The sequence below is a fragment of the Notechis scutatus genome, chromosome 1 (genome assembly GCF_049901735.1).
Source record: "Notechis scutatus isolate UNSWTSFEM ecotype Mainland chromosome 1, rNotScu1.2, whole genome shotgun sequence".
NCBI classification, from domain to species: Eukaryota; Metazoa; Chordata; class Lepidosauria; order Squamata; family Elapidae; genus Notechis; species Notechis scutatus.
Window position 1 is genome coordinate 53,811,216 of NC_142009.1, and position 21,855 is coordinate 53,833,070.

Genomic DNA, 21,855 nt, shown 5'->3' on the forward strand with positions numbered 1-21,855 from the left:
TAAACTTTAAATGCATACGTGTATTGTTCAGAAAGGGAATTGCAGAAATGCCTTGATTAGGAGAATTTACAAGAAATGCAAAAATCCTGTTGGTGCTGATCTACTACCAATGGACATTCTCTACAAAGAGAGGGAGAGAGAGATGGGATCCAAACTATATAGAACACAAGGTAATTATACAATTGTATTATTTGTATTCGTTTTTATTTTCTTGTGAAATATTGATTTTATTTACTGGCAAACAAAGTAAGATATAATTCGGTGCTGACATAAGCCAATTTTCTAAATCTAACATTAGATTTTAATGAGATATACATTGTAGAGGAAAAAGAAACCATTTAACACAAATCCTGGTTAAAACATATAGCTTTTTCTCCAGAAATAGAAGTCTTTTTAAAAAAGCCTTCTCCCCCCACTCCCCTTTATCTGGGTTTTCCTTTTTCTTGGAAATTTCAAGAAATCTCTATTTTCTCAACTCTAATCGAAGGTTTCTCCCTCAAAGCCCTCCTTCTGTTCTGATCTAGTTTTAAGAGAGAACTACATTTTACATCACAAGGAGAGGGAGAATATGAGGGTCTTTCTACAGAAACCATCTCTCCTTCTTGATATTTATGGGGAATTACTGACTTTCTTTTCATATCTAAGCCTATTGACAACAGAAGCTCTTGAAGCATATGCAACATTTTTTTAAAAAATGAGCTTGGGATATTCAAAGCAGCCATTTCAAGGTTAGAATAACAAGGTCAGCATTTTTGCACATCTCCAGCCCTTGGTAATAGCATCCATTATTAATATATGATACTTAGTTGGGGTCATTTAAAGATGAAAAAATAAGCTTAGTCTTAAAGTGCACCTGTGCCAGCAGAAGTAAAATGCAAGCTATTTCTCTCTTCTTGGAAATTAAGTATCTGAGATGATGAAATTAATGCAAAGTTTATCTTGAGAAATGAAAGCAGGAGGTTCAGCAGATATTTAAGGTATGTATTATCCATTTCATTAGGGTTAGGGTTAGTTTGCTAATTTGCTTGCTTGTTAATGAATTATCAATACTGGTCTATGAAGCTGCCTGGATATGTGTGAATTGGGCAGCTATATAAATTTGTTCAGTGGTGGGATTCAAATTTTTTTACAATTGGTTCTGTGGGTATGGCTTGGTGGGCATGGCTTGGTGGACGTGGCAGGGGAAGGATACTGTAAAATCTCCATTCCCTCCCACCCCACTAACCTGCTTTCCAGCTCCATTGTCCTGTGCAGGGCAACAAAAGAAGACCCAATCGATCAGCTGGGACTCAGGAGGCAGAGAATAGATGGGGCCGGGGCCAGTCAGAGGTGGTATTTGCCAGTTCTTCGAACTACTCAAAATTCCGCTACCTGGTCAGAACCTGCTGAATACCACCTCTTAAACAAACAAATAAACACTCAACAATGGAATCAAATGTATATAATTTTCTAAGCTTTGTATATTATATAATAATTAAAAAAAGAAGTTGATTTGCAGTAATTAATACATGGCAGACTGATCTGCAAATGTCCCAGACAGGATTTTACTTCTGCAAGTTATAGTTAGGACAGCAACATAAATGAGGGTGTATTTGGCACAGTCTGTGTATTTAAAGAAGGATGAGGCCTTGGTGTTAAGAAGTGGGAGGCACAAGATGTAGCCCTTTCTTGGGATTTGTATTATGGCCTGCATTTTGATCCATGAAAGGTTCATCTGTTAAAGCTACTTCCTGGTGCGTGACATCTGCACGTAGATTCCTGCAGAGACCTTAAAAAATTAAAACCTCATATCTGGTTCCATCATGTCAGGATCTGAGATTTATTAAGCTAATAATATCCCAGATTTCTCATAAAGGTAACAGAAGAAAAGCCACTTGCCTGGTTCATGATTTAGCCAAGTAATAAAATTCTTTTTGAAATTTATTTGGAGCGGGGGAAGCAGATTTTGTATGCATTCAGTAGCTGGTTTCCTAGTTTAATTCCTTTCATTATAGTTCCCTAAACGTTAAGGATTTTGTCAATCTGATTGTCATCTATTTAACCTTCAGGGAGTGTTACTGTGGGAAAAACCTTCACATGCCTGTCTTTAAAGATTTTTGTGATTTTTGTGTGTACAGTATCTCCTGACATTGCTCATTTTTAGGTTTTAAGAAATTTTTAAAAATGGGATCACCTCAGTCTTGTTTCTCACCTCAGGGCAAATAAGCCTTTCTTCATTTCTGAAATAAGGAGGAAATAAAATGGTACAGGTTGCATCAAGTTACTATTCAAAGAAATCTATCCTTTGTCAAGGCTATGGACTTTCTTAAAGTCTGGAAGTTCATTAGGCTTTTAAATTTAGAAACCTCCCACAAGAAGAGCTGTCTAAGAGCATTATTCAGATGAGCAAAAAAAAAAAAAAGCCCAGAACGCCAGAAAAAGGAAATAGACTACCTATACATCATCTTCCAACAAAATGGATATTATCAAAAAGTGCCTGACTACTAAACCCATTACAGCACCAACAGCATAAGCTACAAAAATCATAATACTCCCATACATCAGAAACCTATCACAAATAACCAACACAATATTACAACCACATAGCATCACCATAATACACAAACCAAATAAACCTTCCAAAACATTGTAATTAAAACCAAAAGATTGAGTAGCCCAAGAAGAAAGAGGTGGGAGTCATCGATAACAGTGTAAAGACAGTAACAGTTACTAGGTAGGATAGACAGGCAGAAGAGTAGCAAATGCATCCATGAATACCAATTAGCAGTCAAAAGACACAACGAAAACTCCTTCATGTCACAGCACATGGACAGACTCAATCATAATTTCAACTAGGAAATTGTCAGCATCCTAGACAAGCTAAATTCAAAAATGGGAGGAAATTTCTGAAAGAGGGAAGCCATCAACAGCCACATAGAGATTAACAACATTTATACACCATTGAAAAGAAGCAGTAAAAAAAAACTAAAAAGGGAATGAAAAGATTAGAACACCCTTTTGCCAGCAGTCAATATTCTGATAAACAGGGATTAACACCAGGGTTAATACCAGAAAACAATCAAGCAGTAAACAATACCCTTATAAAGAAACTACCAAGGAGAAAACAACACCTCCACCAAAAGGGCAAGCTACTATATATAACAGACAGAAAACCCCACTTCTTCCTAGCACTGAAGATGTTACCTAGTTGGGTAACCAAACATTTGCAATTTAAATAAAAAATTGCTTTAGTCTGTCAGAAATATCATTCTTACCATACAATCCAGATTTTGAAAATCTTTCTAAGAAGTAAAAAAGTAACATCCACAGTGCATGTTATTGAAAAAAAATCCAATGTGGAATTAGCTGACAGACTTAGGCTAACTGGGATGATGAGCTAATGGTTAAATATGTTCGGAGAGAATTGAGTTAGGGAAGTTGATTTAGAATGTTCTAGTTTAAAGCAATTATCAAATTTATCTGATAATTATTGGGATAAATTTAAGAATTTTTGCATGCAACTAAGTTTTATTGAGTAACGGTCCAGTAAGGATTTGCAGATCCTCATTCAGTGCCCCTCACTAACCAGCTATCTTTTTTTTTTCACCTGCCAATAAAGATATATCCACTTGTAAAGAGCAGGTCTTTTAAATATTTTAAAAATAAAGTTTATGGTAAAATTCTGCTGCTTGATTTAAAATACTGTTTAGTTTTGGTCATTAACCTTTGGAGAGATGTTATTTGAGTTGTTTGCTCTGTACTGTGTTATTTTTATTTTTTTCTAAAAATGCAGACTGCAATTGATACTACTACTAATATCATATTTACCATTACAATTGATTTACCAGTGACTGAAATATGTAAAAGTCCTTCAATTATTTAATGTTTCAATCAGCCTTTAACAAAACCACAACTTAAAAAAAAACCATATCTATTCATGAAATAACTGTTTTTATTAGCATTATGTGCAATTTTAAAAGCCTGGTCCACGTATAAAGATGATGGGCAAAAGAGTGGAAACTATCCTCTTTGCATGGGGTCATCTTTCCACCTGAACTTTGGCATTCAACAGAAATCTTGAAAAGGCAGTAACCGTGGTTTGATGGGATTTGGACTCTCACAGGCCATGTGGTGAAGGAGTAAAGGAATTTGTGGAAAGGGAGACTCCTTGTGGCAACACTGTGGGATGTATTTACTACCAAAGTACCATGGGTCACAAACATTTAAGATTAATTCATCAAGAGACAGACGTCCAACACTGGGAGGGGGGCAGTGCTCATCTCCATTTTTTTGCCAAGGGAGCTAGCGTTGTCTGAAGACATTTTTGTGGTCATGTAGTCAGCATAACTATAGGTCGAGGTGCATGGAACACTGTTACCTTCCCACCGAAGTGGTACCTATTTGTCTACTAGCATTTGCATACTTTCAACCTACTAGGTGGGCAGGAGCTGTGGCAAGGAATGGGAGCTCACCCTGTAGTGCAACTGACAAGCTCAGAGTCTTTAGCTGTTGAACCATCATGCCCTGTATGTTGAGACTACTACTCAATCAGTATGCTGAATAGAGATTTAGGGAGCTGTAGTTTGAACAGATTCAGAGGGTACCATGCTGGGGGATGTTACAGTAGATTATAGTCCCCAGGATGAGGCCATCTTGTGGGGTCTGATTGTAGAATTATTCTAGCAGTGTGGCTTAGTAGGTACCTGGGGAATAAGCTAGGTTACAATCACCTTGGACTAAAATGGGTGAAGAATTATGTACTCTGGGTCTTGATATTATCCTCTAGGCCAGGGCTGTCAAACTCATGGCAAGCAGGCTGGATGCATCACGTGCTGGCCATGTCCACACCCAGTTTAGCAAAGGCGAAAAAAGTCCCGATACACCACATGATGAAATGACAAAGGAGCTGTTGGGTTCATCCCAGTCAGTCTCTAAGGGCATTCAAGTAAATTGTTTAGGGCAGTCAATTTCAACTGCTCAACTTTCCATATTAGCTATTATAGTTATCAAAATACACTGACAGAGTATTCAACTAATTATCAAAAATCTCATATTTAAATTTAAAGTCAGCCATAAAGTTCATTGAACTACTCAATACTTTCATTGTAAACTATCCCACAAAATGAAAAAAAAAAAAAGATGAGGAACAGAGGGAGAATGATATTGGTTGACATAATTCTGTTTCTAAGATTTGAGGAGGCATTCTGTTATGGACAAACCAGCTTGGATCGTATTTGCATCAGAAACTATAGGACTGATTTGGCAACTGTTTCTGCAGGAGTATGCAATAGTGTCTCCCCATAAGGTAAAGGATTAGCAAAATATCATGATGAGGTGATGGCAGTGGACCCTGCCTCTGAAACAGTAGTAGCTTCCTACTTGGCCAGCCTGGATCCATTACTTTCTCTTGACTATTTATTCATCTGAGTGCAACTCCATCCAAAGAAAAGTTACAAAAAGGATACATTTGAAAATCAGATTATTCCTAGAAGAAAATATTGGAGAAATATAAAGAAGCTAGCATGGGCATATGCAGAGCTTTCTAAAATGCTGATGAGGACACAGAACATACCTAGGATATCAACGGAGGCAGATATAACCAAAGAAGAATATAAAGTTTCTCCAGAAACTGTAGAAACTGGGTCAAGAAGGCTAAATCTTGGAATAACACAAAGTTTGCAAGAGATATAAAAAGCCACAAAAAGGGTAACAGAAAGAAAGCCAAAGATGGTATTGGTGCTTTGTAAGGGGAAAAAAAGGAATTGGAAATGAGTGATACTGAGAAGAGATATGCCTTAATTTGTATTATGTGTTTGTCTTTTCTCAGAAGGAACCTAGAGCTGGTCATTGTTATTCCACGAGGGAAGGAGATCTACAGCTTAGGATAGACAAGGAGAGAGCAAGTGAGAATTTTGCTAATTTAAACAAATTTGGACCTCCAGGGCCAAATGAGTTGCAATCTACAAAACTGAAGGAAATAGTAGAGGTGATAATCACAAAACCACACTTGGAAAATGTTGAGAATTTCTGAAAAATTGGTAAGGAAACTGGAGAAGAGCAAATACCCTTAAATTCCCCTCTCCCCCATGAAAAGAAAGGGAAGGGGGAGAAAGAAAGAGGTGTCTGGAAATCATAATCTTATCAGCTTAACATCAGTACTAGGCAAGGTCTTGAAATAGTGTGAGATTGGCAAGTCACAGTTAACAGCAACCAGAATGGATTTGTCACAAACAAATCCTAAGATAAGGTTAATCTTATCTCCTTCTTTGAGACTTACTAGGTTAACATATCCAAGGAATGTCATTAATATGCCATTAAAATAGTGCACATGAGGGTCAACAAAACCTTTGACAAAATTCCTTATGACTTCCTTCTCAGTAATATGAATTAGATGAATCAACTGTTAGATAGATTCACAATTGGTTCAGTAACTATACCCAAAGACTGCTCTTAAGATTCCACTTTGAGTATGGCACCACAGGGCTCTATCCTTGAGAAAGTTGAGGGGACACTAGTACAGATGCAGATGACACAAAGCTGAGGGGCAAGAAAGAAACTTTAAAGGATTTAAGCATACTTGGGAAATGCTAAAAAAAAAAGAATGGAATTTAACAGGGATAAATATACAATTCTGCATCTGGTACAAAAAATAAAAGGAAAAAAATTATAGGATGTAGGCAATCTGGTTTAGCAATAATACACAGAGAAAGTCCCAGCAGTATTATGGTAAGAAGTTAAAAATGAACTAGAAATGTGATGCAGCTGCTAAAAATCAATGCTATCTTGAGTCATAGGAGCACAGAGTCCAGGATCATGGGAAGTAACTCTATTATTGCATGATTAAGCCCAATTTGGAATACTATATACACTCTTGGACATCATAATTAAGAATATAAACTGGAGTGAAGAAACACTGGAAGAGGGCTACCAAGATGGTGAGATTCTGTAACAAGCTAATGTGAAACAGTTAAGGGCCCAGGTATGTTTATTCTACAGAAGAGCTTATTAAGGAAAACTATGATAGTAGTCTTCAAAAGATCTGAAGAACTGTTACATAGATTTATTTCCTATCAGAACCAACAGATTAAAAGTCAGGGAACTAGATTCAATCTAGTCATTAGAAGGAACTTCCTTACTGAATGGCCTACCAGCCAGTAGAATACACTATCCCACAAAATGGTGAATTTTCCTTTCCTGGAGATCTTCAAGCGGAAGATGGATGGTCACCTGTTAGAGACTTCCTTGTGAATCTTTTACTGAGTGTGGCATTGGACTGGTTGGCCTCAAATAACTCTCCAAAGTCTGTGATTGTAAGATGTTATGATTCTATAAGATGATAAAAGAGGAAATTTAGTCATAGAACAACAACCATCTGTATCTGTTGAAAAGGTTCATTTCTGTTTTGTGTAAAGTTCTGTCGACTGCAGGATTTTTAATACATAGTCAAGAGCCCTATGTTTAGAAACTGATTGTAGCTTGCCCAGTTTTAAGAGATCTCTGACACTGAAGGACTTTTTGCTGAGATCTTTATTGCAAACCAATAAATGAATTGGATTTTTAAGCCAGTGGAAATATAAAGCAACTCACCAGGAATCTCTTTTATATTTGGAAGAATATAACATAATGTTGGCTTGGTGCTGTGATTGAGAAGCATATCCGTATTATTATTTTTTGTACACAAGTAGTTTAGATTTTATATTTCTGTTGGCATGATGTTAATAGCTTATTTAATTTTTATTTTGTTCTGGGGAACTCTGAGTGGGTGAGAGCATCATAATGGCCAAAATCAAAGAAATGCTGACACTGTTAAAAAAAGGTTGATTGATCTGTATTAGTCCTATCATATCTGGTCAGCAAAACTCCAAATGATGGTAAGAAATGATGTATACTGCCAGATGTTTGTAGCCTAGATATGATATGCCTAGTATATTGGATAAGTACAAAAGTTTCCAAGCTAGAACCAAGCAAAAAGAAAAATGAAATCAAGCCTTTTCACTGAATTACTCCAGTGAAAGAAAAAGAAATCCAGATTTTCTCAATGACAGTCTTAATTCCCCTTCTTTGTAATTGTTCTGTCTTTTAATTGCTGGCTGAATATAAAGACAGTCAGATTAAACTCTACAAAGGCTTCCATACAAAATTTCTTTATTGGTTCACAAGGCATCCTCAAATATAACTCATGGTTACGTTGAGATTCATCTAATGTCCAATTCTTTGCACAGCTGACTTCATAGTGTAAAATTATAGTGATCTTCATTCCATAACAATGGAGCAAAGGGTGAGACACCAGCACACTGCTGGGGTCCAAGCAGGAGTAAAGGAAACTCCCCAAACCCAACCAAGGGTCAATTCAGTGACCAATCAGGATTACAGATGTGACCACATGACATTAACTCCATTTCCCATGATGCATTAACTACATTTACCATGAGGCATTGCCTTAAGGGGACAGCTCCCAATTCCTAACTAACTATCCCAATTCCCAATTAACTATATACTGTCTGGACAGCACAGTAGTAGCAGCACTTTTACCGAAGGTGTCCCATGGGGAGAGTTTCCTCTGAATGTTTCTAGAAGAATTTCACTGAAGCATGGGAAGAAAGACAGACTGGAGATCACCAGATATTATGCAGTAGAAAGCAAGACACTGAAACATTTCTTGGTCACTTCATAGATAAATGCAAAAATACACTACAAAATACATTAATATTTTACCAGTGAAAAATTCTCTAAACTTCTGTTCTATGAAATAATTTCTGAAATAAATGTTCTTCCACCAAATCCAGGGAGAACTGATGAAGTTTAGAAGAATTGTTGTTCCTATACTATTCCTGTCTACTTGGTAACCATTCTTATCCAGCAGTTTCTACACCTAACTTTATTCAGCCAAACCTACATCCGTATGGGAAATATAAATAAAATATCCTCATTTAATAGAGACCAGCATGCTGAGCACTTCATCCTTTGAATTCCTTTCTCCTTCTTTTGGAAAAATGGCTTTCTTAAGGTTGATCAACTTGATATGGTTTATTTGGGAAGCTAAGACTTACGTTGAGGCTCCTTTTCACCCCCCATGTCAAGCTATTTGCTCTGTACTTGTTCAGTCCAATCTTTGTGCTTTTGCCACTTAGTATACTATTTCTTTTTCTGGAAAAAAACAATCAGAAAAAGTTAAGAACTCAATCAAAATTGACACTTTTTCATATTTGAATGAAAACATAGATTCATACTTACTGGCATGTCTACTCAGAGATCATAATTACTGAGTTCTTTCCATTTATCCCCAGTTCACTAAGTAGCTGCTGTACTAGAGTAGATTAGTTTAATCAAGATTAGTTGCCTCTTTGATGGATGAATAGGAATTTATTCCTTGATCCTTTATTGGCTGCATGGAATTGGATTTTTACTTTTCTTACATTCATTGGAAAAATAAAAGTTTCTGCTTGGAACCCAGAAGACTGGTGAGCAGCATAAGATTAGGGATCAAAGCATTAAACTTCCCATTCTTTCTCATCCTTCTCAAGAAAATTGGAAGAGGCTGCTCTTGAATCTGGTTTCAGAGAAACCAAATGCTAACCAACAAAAATGCCCCAAACAGATAAAGTAACAAAGCAATATTTTATAATTGTCATGCTGTAAAAATCCCAGTGAATTTATGGCTTAATCACCAGCCAAAATTGATATTTTTCAACTAACCAAACCATGATGGAAATTCTTGTCAATGGTGGTTAATGGATTTGTATCACTGCTAACTCTTTTGCTTTCTATCTTTTTCCTGGCCCAGGAATAGGCAAAGACCCAATAAAATGACAGCCAATTCTACTCCCCCACCAATCACTTTGGTCTTGGGCCCTGGTTTATTTTTTAAACCAGCAATTATTTCTAAATTGATATTGCAGAATTGTCCAATTGACCTCATTCTTTGCTTTCTGTTTGTCATTGAATTGGCTTTTATAGTCTCATCTTGAAGTGTTTCTTTTCAGCTAAAGCAAGAAATTAGAAGACTGTTTCAATATGGAAAACCCACAGCTGCATGTGATAAATATAAGGTAGCTGTCAGTTATGATATAGAAAAACTCTTGGCACCTAACCTAGGGGTATGTGGGGGAGGAGCATGGAGGAGAAAGAGCAAGATGCCCTTTTAGCCTTGGTAGGTCAGCACTGTTCTCTGAATAGGATCTTTAACTGCTTTACTTTAGAACAGGATTTGGCTTATGGAACTCACAGGGAGGTCAAGTAATTAAATAATATAGCAGTTCAATTTGTTTTTAGATTGTTTAGTGATGCATGATGTCTTTTCCCTAGAAGGAGGAGAGTGTTTCTTAAACAAACTGGATGCTTTTTTATTACCAATGTTTCTTGGAAGATTTTTTGCATGACTGAAGTATTAGTGATGCATCTTTAGCCTTCTCCCTCAATTAGGAGCATGGGCAGGTTGAATTATATGCTACTTCCTTTGAATTAAATTGAAACTATATGTATATACACTCAGCCTCTGTGGTCTCCTATTCAATGAATTCCATTGTAAAGTCTCCAGTATAGCATAAGCCTCAGTAAACTTCATAAAAATATTGGCTCCCAAGACCAGTTGTAATGAATGAGAGCTCTGTCTTTTGATTTTTTGCTTAAAAGTCAGGTATTTGGCTTGGAATGCCAACTTTCAACACAATTTGTTAAAAAGACTGGGACCAAGGAAACCTGGTCATGGCATGTTCATTAAAGATTTTTTTCTTCTTCTTTACAGCCAACAGGGGCATTGTAAGGTTGATATACGCATGGTAAATAATTATGAGTCCTTAAATATGGTAGCATATTAAAATGTTTGATGCTAAGGAATGGAAAGGAATAAATAGCAAGGAAATAACAATACCTCCAGATCTGTCACTTAATAGCAGGACATAGCCTAGAAATGCTCTCTACTGCCTATTCAAAGAGTGGCAGCTGTGGTGTTTTGTGTCTACAAAAGCTTAAAATATTCTGGAGCAATCCAGTTTTGATACTTCAGATTGGCCGGAAGTGCTATTTCCTTAGGACACATTGCAAAGGAGAACTGGAGAAGTATGGAAAGCCAAGTTATGCATAAAACTGTGTTGAATAAATATTCCAACCATAGTGCTATGGTAGTATGTGATGCCATGTAAAAGCAAATCAACTTTGGAAGTAACTTTCAGTTACTTGGCAGGGAACTTACAGTTCAAAAGAAGTGGCCACCACAGTAAGCTAATTATTTCCTTCTAATGTGCTATGTTGAACATGGATTTATGAATGTCAGAAAAACCCTGCTGGATCAAATAGAGGCCCATTTAGTCCAGTGTCCTGATTCTCACAATGGTTAGTCGGGTGCTTTTAGAAAATAGGGCTTGAAGACAAGAGACTGGCTGTTGCCCTCCTACCATTATGTACTCTTAATTGGAAGTATTATTTCGCTATTTGGAAAATAGTTGCTCACCTATCTTGGTATTATGCTTTTTACTCTAGAGGAGGCCCACTTGGTTTAGTCTGCCAAATTTTTTAGCCTGCAACGTGGATGTATTGGTTTTCCAATAAGCCTTAACAATTTTGGGATCTGGAGGTTTCAAACCCGGACTTTTAATTTAGCATAAGATATTTTTTCATAGCAACTTTAGAGTTTATTATTGATGTTTCTATACTGCAATTTTGGAACTGTTTTAGATATATCACTCACATTTTAAACATTCTGCTTTAAACTAAATTATTTAGCTTAAATCTCCAGCAGAAGTTTTATTGGATGATTGCCATTTCTAAGGTAATGAGATGAAATATGTATTTCCATGCATGGTATCCATAATTGATTGTCTTTTTCTTAAAAAAAAAAAAGAAGAGATGCGACTGTGGATCCACAGTTCTATTGCAAGATCGATTGTTTTACTTATTCATCTGCTTGCCTGCTTCTTTGTTTATGCCCAGCTATGTAGCAGTGCCAACTCCAACTTTTGTTGATCTCAGGAAATTAAGCAGGGCAGGATATGGTTAGTGTTTGGAAATATACTAAGGCTGTAACCTAAACTGGGAAATTAACAAACCCAGAATATCTGGAAATATCATTGCTAAACCATTTTGATGTTGCTGCTAAAAACTCTTACCTGGATGGTCACGAAGTCACTAGGCATGAAACTCAACTTGAATGAAACTTTATTTCTTATTGTGCCCTTAATCCTTTTCCACCACAGTCAACCCCTCCCAAAATGAGCCATAATATTGACCTCAGCCAGATGAAATGGTGATCTAAGTGCTCTGGAGGTGCAGTGAGGGTATTAGAGAGAAATAGTGCTCTCATTTGCAGAAAAAGGGGATCATGCTACACTCAGTTCATATGCAACCTGAATATCCCCCTAAGGCTGGCTTTTGAGAGTAAGAATTGAGGGCTACAATCAAAAACAAATGGTGAGAAACCCTTATTCCATGAACAGCATATATCTAAGGGTTATATAGATTTTCCCTGTCAGGGTTTTGAGTGGTAATATCCCTCACTGATATCAATGGAGTATTTAAAAAAAAAATCTAAGCATAAAAAAAATCTACAATTGGAACAACATACGCTTCCAATCAAATAACTAAGACTAGAAACTAAAAGAAGGTAGCTCGGTATTGTTTAGTTTAAACCATAACGTACTGGATCTTGTACACAGTGTCAAGTGGGCATGCTCCAGCTTGCTCTTCACTAGTGCAATGAAGGCAAAATGTTCCATTAAGGAAAAGGATGCAGCTGAAAGAAGAAAGAATTTTAGTACATGGGCTATGCAAGCACATAAGCAGCTCTTGTTAAATTAAGTAGTACAGCTGCTGTACCCTTGGTTGAGAAGTGTACCTTAGAAGGTTGATTGAAACAATGTGCCCCTTGAAGTGGTAATAACTTCACAGCAACTTAGTGTTCCAAATGGATTACAATGCTATGTTGTAATTTGTAGTTCTCTGCCGTTCCAGAACACAGACTTCAGCTTTCAGTTCCATTAGTTTCATTGCCTTCCTGTCTTCTTGCCCTTACATATTTTACCTATCAACATTTTTAATATTTTGTAAAATCTTCAGTCACTAAAATGATACATTTGAATTTCTCTATTTAGAGAAAACTCACATAGGGTGCCTGGCTTATGCAAGTTGGAAGTGGACAAAATAACAGCATTTTCCAAGGAAGTCTTTAATATCTTTTATTATGAGTCCAGACATTATGATTATTTAACTTAAATGCCCTGCAGTATATAAGATGGGAAGATTACTGGATTCTTTATCATATGGACAAAGAATGCAAAGGTTTGTGTGTGTTTGTGTGGTATTTTCTTTAATCAGTATAGAGCATGATGATGATGATGCATTAATAGAACTGAAGAAAAGAGTTAACTGGATCCTTCCTTATTTGGAAGAGAAGTAGAAAGTTAAGGAAATTTAGAGATAAGGGTGTATCTGCTTCACCCATCACCAGTAGGAATTGTAAGAATTGTGCCCTATTCCTGGAGTGCAGGAGTGGATGATGGTAACCTCCTCCCATGCCCAGCCCATTGCAAAAGTACCTTATACCTTTATTTTCCAGATTCAATTCAAAACTCTTGTTTCCCGAAGTAAATTGTTTTAAGCCCTTTGGAGTGTATGTTCTCTGACACTTAGTTTTGTTGTAGTTGTAGTTGCAAACCTAACTCTTGCTGGCTGCAATCCATGGCAGGTTGCTTCTACTCCAGCCGCTGATCCCTCCCTTTTGTCCTGGACTGCGCTATCTTTTCTGGTTGGTAGGTACTTTATTTATTTTATTTATTTATTTGATTTGCCAATTGTTTACAAGATAATAAGTATAAGTGTATACATAGTTGTGAATACATGAAATGGGTACATATAAGAAAAATAAAAGAAGAATAAGAGAAACAATAGGACAGGGACGGTAGGCACGTTGGTGCGCTTATGCACGCCCCCTACAGACCTCTTAGGAAAGGGGTGAGGTCAATAGTAGACAGTCTAAGGTTAAAGTTTTTGGGGTTTGGGGAAGAAACTACAGAGTCGGGTAGAGTATTCCAGACATTGTTGTGTATTTTAAGATAATTTCTTTTTTAAGAGTCATTTGATAATGAGATGGGTGGCATATACATTTAGTAAAGTAAACAAAGAAATAATCTTGGTATTGATCCGAATATGGTTGTTAAGTTATCAGCTATCCTCAATCCTAAAAGCTCATGCTCTACTCAGGCCATATGTCTCCCAGTAAGCACCCTTTCCATTTTTGTCCTGGCTGGACGAGCATGTTGCCTTGCTTTCCCACTTTCTGCTCAGAAGTCTGCAACGCTTCCCTTCCCTTGATTTTCAAACACTTCTTTTAAAATTGCAAATAGAAACACTGACACTTTGTTGATATGAAGCTGAATTATCAGGTCTTCCTTTTCACAAAGTTTCCATTTCCAATTCCTTTCAATTAGTGTAGGAATGAAAGGACAATCTGTTCCCTCTTCTTTTGCATCAGCCCAATGATGGTACCATATGTTAAAGAAAGAAAGAAAGAAAAAAGCAAGGCTCTCTGTTAATGACAAAGGAGAAAGATAAGCAGAGGATGTGATGGTATTCATATGTGCCTGGAGAAACAAAGCAAAGGCACAGCTCTTGTGAGGAGGAATCAAGGAAAAGGCAGGTACTGGAGACTAGTCTATCCATTAGCCAGCCAATGAAGGTTACCTTCTCTGCAAGATGGGACAGGCAAGAAGCAGGGGAACTATCAATCAGGTTTTGTGGTGTATACAAGTCCAGAATGAACACAAGTCTGGCTCTGTCACCAATCTGCTGAAATCCAGACTGGAATTTCTGAAGTTTAAGAAGAATTAGAATTAGAATTATTTTTTATTGGCCAAGTGTGATTGGATGCACAAGGAATTTGCCTTGGTGCAAATGCTCTCAGTATACATAAAAGAAAAAATACATTCGTCAAGAGTCAGAAATCATAAGGTACAACACTTAATGATATCATAGGGTACAATAAGTAATTAAATTATACTAGGAAACAGTCAATATAAATCGTAAGGATACAAGCGACAAAGTTACAGTCATACAGTCACAAGTGGGAGGGGATGGGTGATAAGGAGTGATAAGAAGATTAATAGTAATAGTAGTGAAAACTTTGAAAATAGTTGGACAGTGTTGTGGGAATTATTTGTTTAGCAGAGTGATGGTGTTTGGGGAAAAACTGTCCTTGTGTTTAGTTGTTCTGGTGTGCAGTGCTCTATAGCGTTGTTTTGAGGGAAGGAGTTGAAACAGTTTATGTCCAGGATGTGAGGGGTCTGTAAATATTTTCACAGCCCTTTTTTAACTTGTGCAGTATACAGGTCCTCAATTGAAGGCAGGTTGGTAGTAATTGTTTTTTCTTCAATCTTAATTATCCTCTGAAGTCTGTGTCTGTCCTGTTGGGTTGCAGAACCAAACCAGACAGTTAGAGAGGTGCAGATGATAGACTCAATAATTCTTCTGTAGAACTGTATCAGCAGCTCCTTGGGCAGTTTGAGCTTTCTGAGTTGGCGCAGAAAGAATATTTTTTGTTGTGCTTTTTTGATGATGTTTTTGATGTCCATTTTAGGTCATGTGATATAATAGAACCTAGAAATTTGAAGGTCTCTACTGTTGATACTGTGTTGTCTAGTATTGTAAGAGATGGTAGTATGAGAGGGCTTCTTCTAAAGTCTACCACCATTTCTACGGTTTTGATGTGTTCAGATCCAGATTGTTCCAGTTATACCACGAGACAAGTTGTACAACCTCCTGTCTGTATGGGGATTCATCATTGTCTCGAATGAGACCAATCACTGTTGTGTCATCTGCAAATTTCAGTATTTTAACAGATGGATCGTTTGAGATGCAGTCATTGGTATATAGAGAGAAGAGAAGTGGAGAAAGCACACAGCCTTGAGGGGGCTCTGTGCTAATGGTACAGGTATCAGATGTGATTCTGCCAAGCTTCACCTGCTGCTTCCTATCTGTTAGGAAGCTTATGATCCACTTGGTCCAATCAGGTACCGCTAGCTGGTTTAATTTACTTAGAAGAGTGTCTGGAATGATGGTATTGAATGCAGAACTGAAGTCTACAAAGAGGACCTTGCATTTGGAGATTCAAGGTGTTGTAGGATGTAGTGCAGAGCCATATTAACAGCATCATCTGTCGATCTATTTGCTTGGCATGCAAACTGCATGGGATCTAACAGCGGATCCGTGATGGTTTTCAGGTGGGACAGCACTAGCCTTTCAAAGATTTTCATAATTACTGATGTTAGAGCAACTGGTCTGTAGTCATTCAATTCTTTGATGGAGGGCTTCTTTGGCACTGGGATGATAGTAGAGCATTTGAAGCAAGAAGGAACATAGCACATCTCTGGTGATTTATTGAAGATTTGGGTGAACATGGGGACCAATTGTTCAGCACAGACTTTTAAGCAAGAAGGAGTTATCTTGTCTGGCCCTGGTGCTTTTCCTGGCTTTTGTCTGTGAAATAGATCTTGTACTTCTTTTGTTGTGATCACCAGAGGTTGTGAACCCAATGGGTTGGGGTCAGTTGTAGAAGAAATATACTTGCTTTGAAATTGCCCTAAGAAGGAAAGACAGACAAACGAGGCAAGCAAGAGAGATGATAATTATGTATAAAAGAAAAAAACACAAGACATTTAAGTGGCTCTTACAACAAAGTGAATTATTATTCTATCACATAATTTCATGTCTCTAAAACAACACATCTCATATGGGTTGCTTATATAATGTTCAGTGTATGTGTAAAATTAACATGGGTTTCACTGTAAAATGCATTCCCTTTGGATATATCAGCTGTCAAATATTCAAGCAGGCAAGAAGTGGGTGGATACTTTGAGTAAAAAGTATTTATGTTGACAAGCTGAAAGCATCAAATTAGTTACAGGCTTGCAGCCTTTTTCGGTGTTAGAAAACTTCAAAATAGGAGTCAGGGAGCACATTTGACATTAGACAATAACACCCAACTGGTTCTCTGAGTTTTGAGCCGACTTTCCAGACTACACAGTATTATTGTGTGCTTCTTCCTAGGCTGTTTCAAATCCTAAAGACTAAAATAATCCAGTCTACCAATCTATATCTATCCAAACTGAACGTTATATCTTCCTCAGCAAAAAAGGTGCATAAGAAGCATTCATTTTCTTGCTAACTTAGATCTGTGTTATTTGTGAATAATTTTCTTCCTTCTGGTTATTTTCTAAATTTTGCCACTTGACTTGTTTAGGGTGCTTAGCATCTGGACCAGGTCTTAAATGGTGAAAAACCATATGTATGATCTGCAGGGATCTGAATTCCTGCTTCACATGAATTGATCTAAGATTTTATCAGTTATTGTCATTCTCATCAATTACTCTGATCATTATGAAGTGTTAACTCTTACAAAACCAGAGGTTTCAGTGTGAGACTGTTTAAATGGGTGGTATGTGCAGTGTATGTTTAAGAGTAATTTTTCCTTTAAAAAGAATAAGACTTTGTGAGGAAATTACGTTTGACAGGGTTTTCAGTACTCCCATCAGAGTATAATTCTCAGGATTTTGGGGGGAAATCCACAACACTGAATAATTTCACAGTGTATGTATTTATGTATATATTTCAAAGTATGTAAGTATGCATATATTGGCTTAAAGTAAGGCCATCAGTTTAATGGGACTTACTCAAGAAATTAATTTTGGATTGGCTTTGTGTTGAGAAGTCTGTTACACATAATTCCAAATGAATATAAAATAATTCCCCATAAAACCTTTCAATCAAATGGTTTTTATAGGAGCAAATATCAGAGGGATGATTATGATTATTAATTTGCCCTAGCTATCCATTTATAGTTTTATTTTTAAATAGAAAGGACTGGGAAGATTAGGGTATGTATAGTTTTTATACTTTTTTATCTATTGAAGCTATTAAAACTAGGCCTGGTCTTTGTTCCCTTCTGTCATGTTTCTGCTTTTTCATGTGATAGAACAATCAGAAAGAAATCACTGTGTTGCTCTTCAGTTTGCTATTTTTCAGGTTAGCAAATCTTCTTAGTCTCCAAAACAGTTTTTTCCCCAGAGCAAATAGGATCATCTGAAGAAAAGCTACTTTTACTTAAGACTAACATGAGTAAGACAATGGGCATGTTTCTTCTCTCTCCCTCCCTCTCTGTTGATGACAAAGTCATATGGTACACAGAAGGTATTATTTTGTTCTTTGCTTTGGGCAACTAAATGTCTTGGGTGAGTCTGTAAACAGACATTTCACAATCTAACACGATGTGTAATTTGCATCATTGTTATAACTTGTTGTTTATATGTCATTGTTATGACTTGGAGCTATAGTTTTTTTTTAAATCTTTCAATAAAGGTAAAAGCCAATAAAGATTTCAGAAAAATATGATAGTCATTCTGCGAAGTAATATGTTCCCCTTCTTTACCCAGACTAAAAATATCTGATAAAGTTCATTGCATTCTTTGCTGTTGTCATACATTTCTCTGTTTCTTTGATGAGCAATTATGCAAAAATGACTCCGAGCCCAAGATGCAGGTGATTTAGCCAGTGAGTTGCATGTGGACCAGCTCTTGTGCTTGGTCTCCCATCCAATTTAATTAGGCCCCTCCAAAGGTCAATGTTTGGCTAATGAATCTTCTACACCTGAGGTATCACTTTTGCTAATGAGTGGTAATAAAAAGCAGTTAGTTGACAAACCCTCAACCCAAACTCTGGCATCATTTCATTGCAACTGCTTAATAAGGGCCCTGTTTGAGATCAGATTCCTGCTTGTTCAGCTAAAGCCTTCAGTTTGCAGGCTCAGGGCTGTATGATGGGAATATCAGGTGGTGTAATATGGAAAAATTTTTTTGCAATATTGTGCAATTACTTAATTCGTTTAACTGAGTGAATCTGATCACTCTGCCAACTGTTTCAAAAAATAAACCATGACACCAAGCACTCTGCCCTCTCTCAACCAAAATACTTGGATTACTCAAAACAGTATCATTTTTCCTGGGATGGAGCTATTAACAGTTGCTTTGGGGATTTCAAAGAGCCCTAGATAATGTTACCAGCAGAGATTGCTTTGATATATGTCTCTTGTTTGTCCCATACTATAGTGATGATGAATACGATAGCCACGTTCAAAATAAATACCAATGATTATAAGAACATTGAAGATAGGGTTGATGAAAGCAAATATACTTTTTTCTCCTTCAAGTAACAAGACAAGCTAAATCCCGTACTTGTTAAATAATTACCATATACCAGTCATTTGTTAAATAAATCCGCCATTTGTCCAGAATGGTATAAGACGGGTGTCAAACTTGATCGTGTCACGGGCCGGATTGTGATGTATCGAGACTTTTTTGCCTTTGGGGAGCCAGGGTGGGCGTGGCCTGTGTGTGTGATGTATCCGGTCTGTGGGCCGCCAGTTTGACAGGCCTGGTATAGGGTCTTCTGCTTTTGCACGGGGTTGGACTAAAAGATCTCTAAAGTACTTTCCAACTCTATTATTCTGTTAATTGGGTGTAATTCTGAACTCTTTGTGTTTGGGTTTGGAAACTTGCATTAGATGTTGGGAAAGAAATCCATAATTGTGATGATGTCATATATAGAGTATGTTATCATTTTGATTGCAACATTGTGGTCTGCTGTGGATGCCACTGTACACAATTTAGGAGGGTATGTTCCATTGATTTAATCACCCCAGAGCTGCAATCACTAATTCTCATACAATATGGAATTATTCTATATTTCCTAAACAAAAAGGGCAAGAAAAGTCATTGCATATTGTCAGCATGAGTAAAGAGATCATCTACCATTGGTTTCAAAGAATAATTGGCTCTGTTTAAAGTACAGTAACATGGAAATAATGATACATCCACTTGATGATCCACATCCCCTTTTCTCCTATTTCTCTTCAAATTATAAAACAATATTTTGCCCCGTTACATTTTTTCTAACTCTCTATTGCAACATGAGCATGAATCATGCAAAAGCTATTATGGAGATTTTACAAACTAAAATCACAATATTTTTTGTCCTGGAAGTGACTTTTTTTGAAGAGCATCCAGATTCCTTCCATTTTTTTGTTCAACATTTTTGGCTGCTGGAATGTTCCTTAGGTATTGCCAGCTTAAGGAAAAAGCTGTAGAAGGAATGACCATATTGCAATATATTTTCTCTACAAAGGGTTGGATTGTGATCTTAGAGTTCAATAGAGTTTCAAGGGAGAATACAATCTCCCAGTTTACTATTCAATTTATCTTAATAATGGAGCTAAAATGGTGAAGTAAATTGGGTACAAAGTGCCATTCCCATGACTATCCTCAGCAGCTGTGCAGATTAATTAGAATATATAATTGTTTTATTGTTCTGCTTCAAATTATTTCTTTGCTCTTAGCTAAGTTATAGAAAGTACACCTGGTGAAAATCTATAGTATCAGTTGAACACCTGGCCCTATTATATAAGTTGCCATGTCTATAAATGCTTTCAAATAATTCCTTTCATAACAACTTGTTCAGGTTTTAATACATTGAAAATAATATTTCCTTAGGATTTAACCATTCTAATATGTACTTTGGGGTTTAATTTCAAATAAATGTATAATTAATTTGATGTGATAATTTTTAAAAATTGAAAAACATATTAAACAAAAGCATATAAAAATCTTCAAAAACTGGAAACACTCAATGTATCTTTACTCAGTGCTATTGTAAAAGGTAGACTTAGGTATGACATCAAACTGGTAACACTTTTGTTTTATATTGCTGCTGGTACAGTTGATGTCATCCTTGTAAAAGAGTTAGAAGCAAAGGATGAAAATAAGTTTCCATAGAACTATTTCATGAAGTTGGATTCTATGCTAATTTACTTCTACTAAAATTTCTTTCTTTCTACTTCATTCTTCCATTTCATCTTGTATTTGATTGGCTGATTTGTATATTTGATTTATATGTTACTTTTCTGCCCAATCTGTATTGAATGTCTCAAAGACACTTTATTTATAGCTTGGTCTACTGATCAAAACTTTTCTTTAATTAAACCTTGATTTAATTAGAGTATGGCCTCCACCCTTATTATTTTTAAAGTCAATGAAAATCTGACCTTTTCCTCAGGCATTGGGTTAAAATGGATGACGAGCCTCTTTTAAGATTTTACATACTAGTTGAATGTTTTCTTCTGCGACATAAATGTTTTTTGCAAATGAAAGGAAATATACTTGTCTCAGGATAATGTTTCAGGATCCAATCTGACTCGGTCACTTGGACCAGAGGTTTATTTTTTACAAGCTTTTGGACTCGTACTGGAACCCATCTTCAAGGAACTTCTCTCTCTCCAAAAAAGTTGTTTTTGTTACTTTGGTTGCTATTGTTTTAATACCATCCAGAGTTTTCTGGAGCTAGGTAATCCTCTCAGCTATTTTGGACAATAAACTGACCACAAAGGCTGGATTTGCATAAAAATATGTGACTGGAAAATTTGTGGCTTAGTATATCATGTGTCAAGAGGTAAACTTTATTATTTCTAATGTATTTAGCTTTATTCGACTTAACACTTTATGAAATTTAAAGTTAAAACAATCTATCCCAATGAAATACCAAGTATGGCACTTAGCTTGAAAAGATTAAAAAAAAAGATTATGAACTGAGCCAAAGCTACTAATGGATCAACAAATAAAAATAAAATTTGAGATATAAAGATATAACCAACGAATAAGAAAGATTCAAAATAGCTTATATTTAAAAATCAACAAAAACAATCAGGACATAAAAGGAATAAATATAATGATGCAGTGGGGATGTACATAAAATGCATTTTCAGCTGACCTTCATCAGTCACACTCAATGTGTTCACAAAACACCTCAACCTGCTGCCTGTTTGAAAAGTTGGCTTTTCAGTCC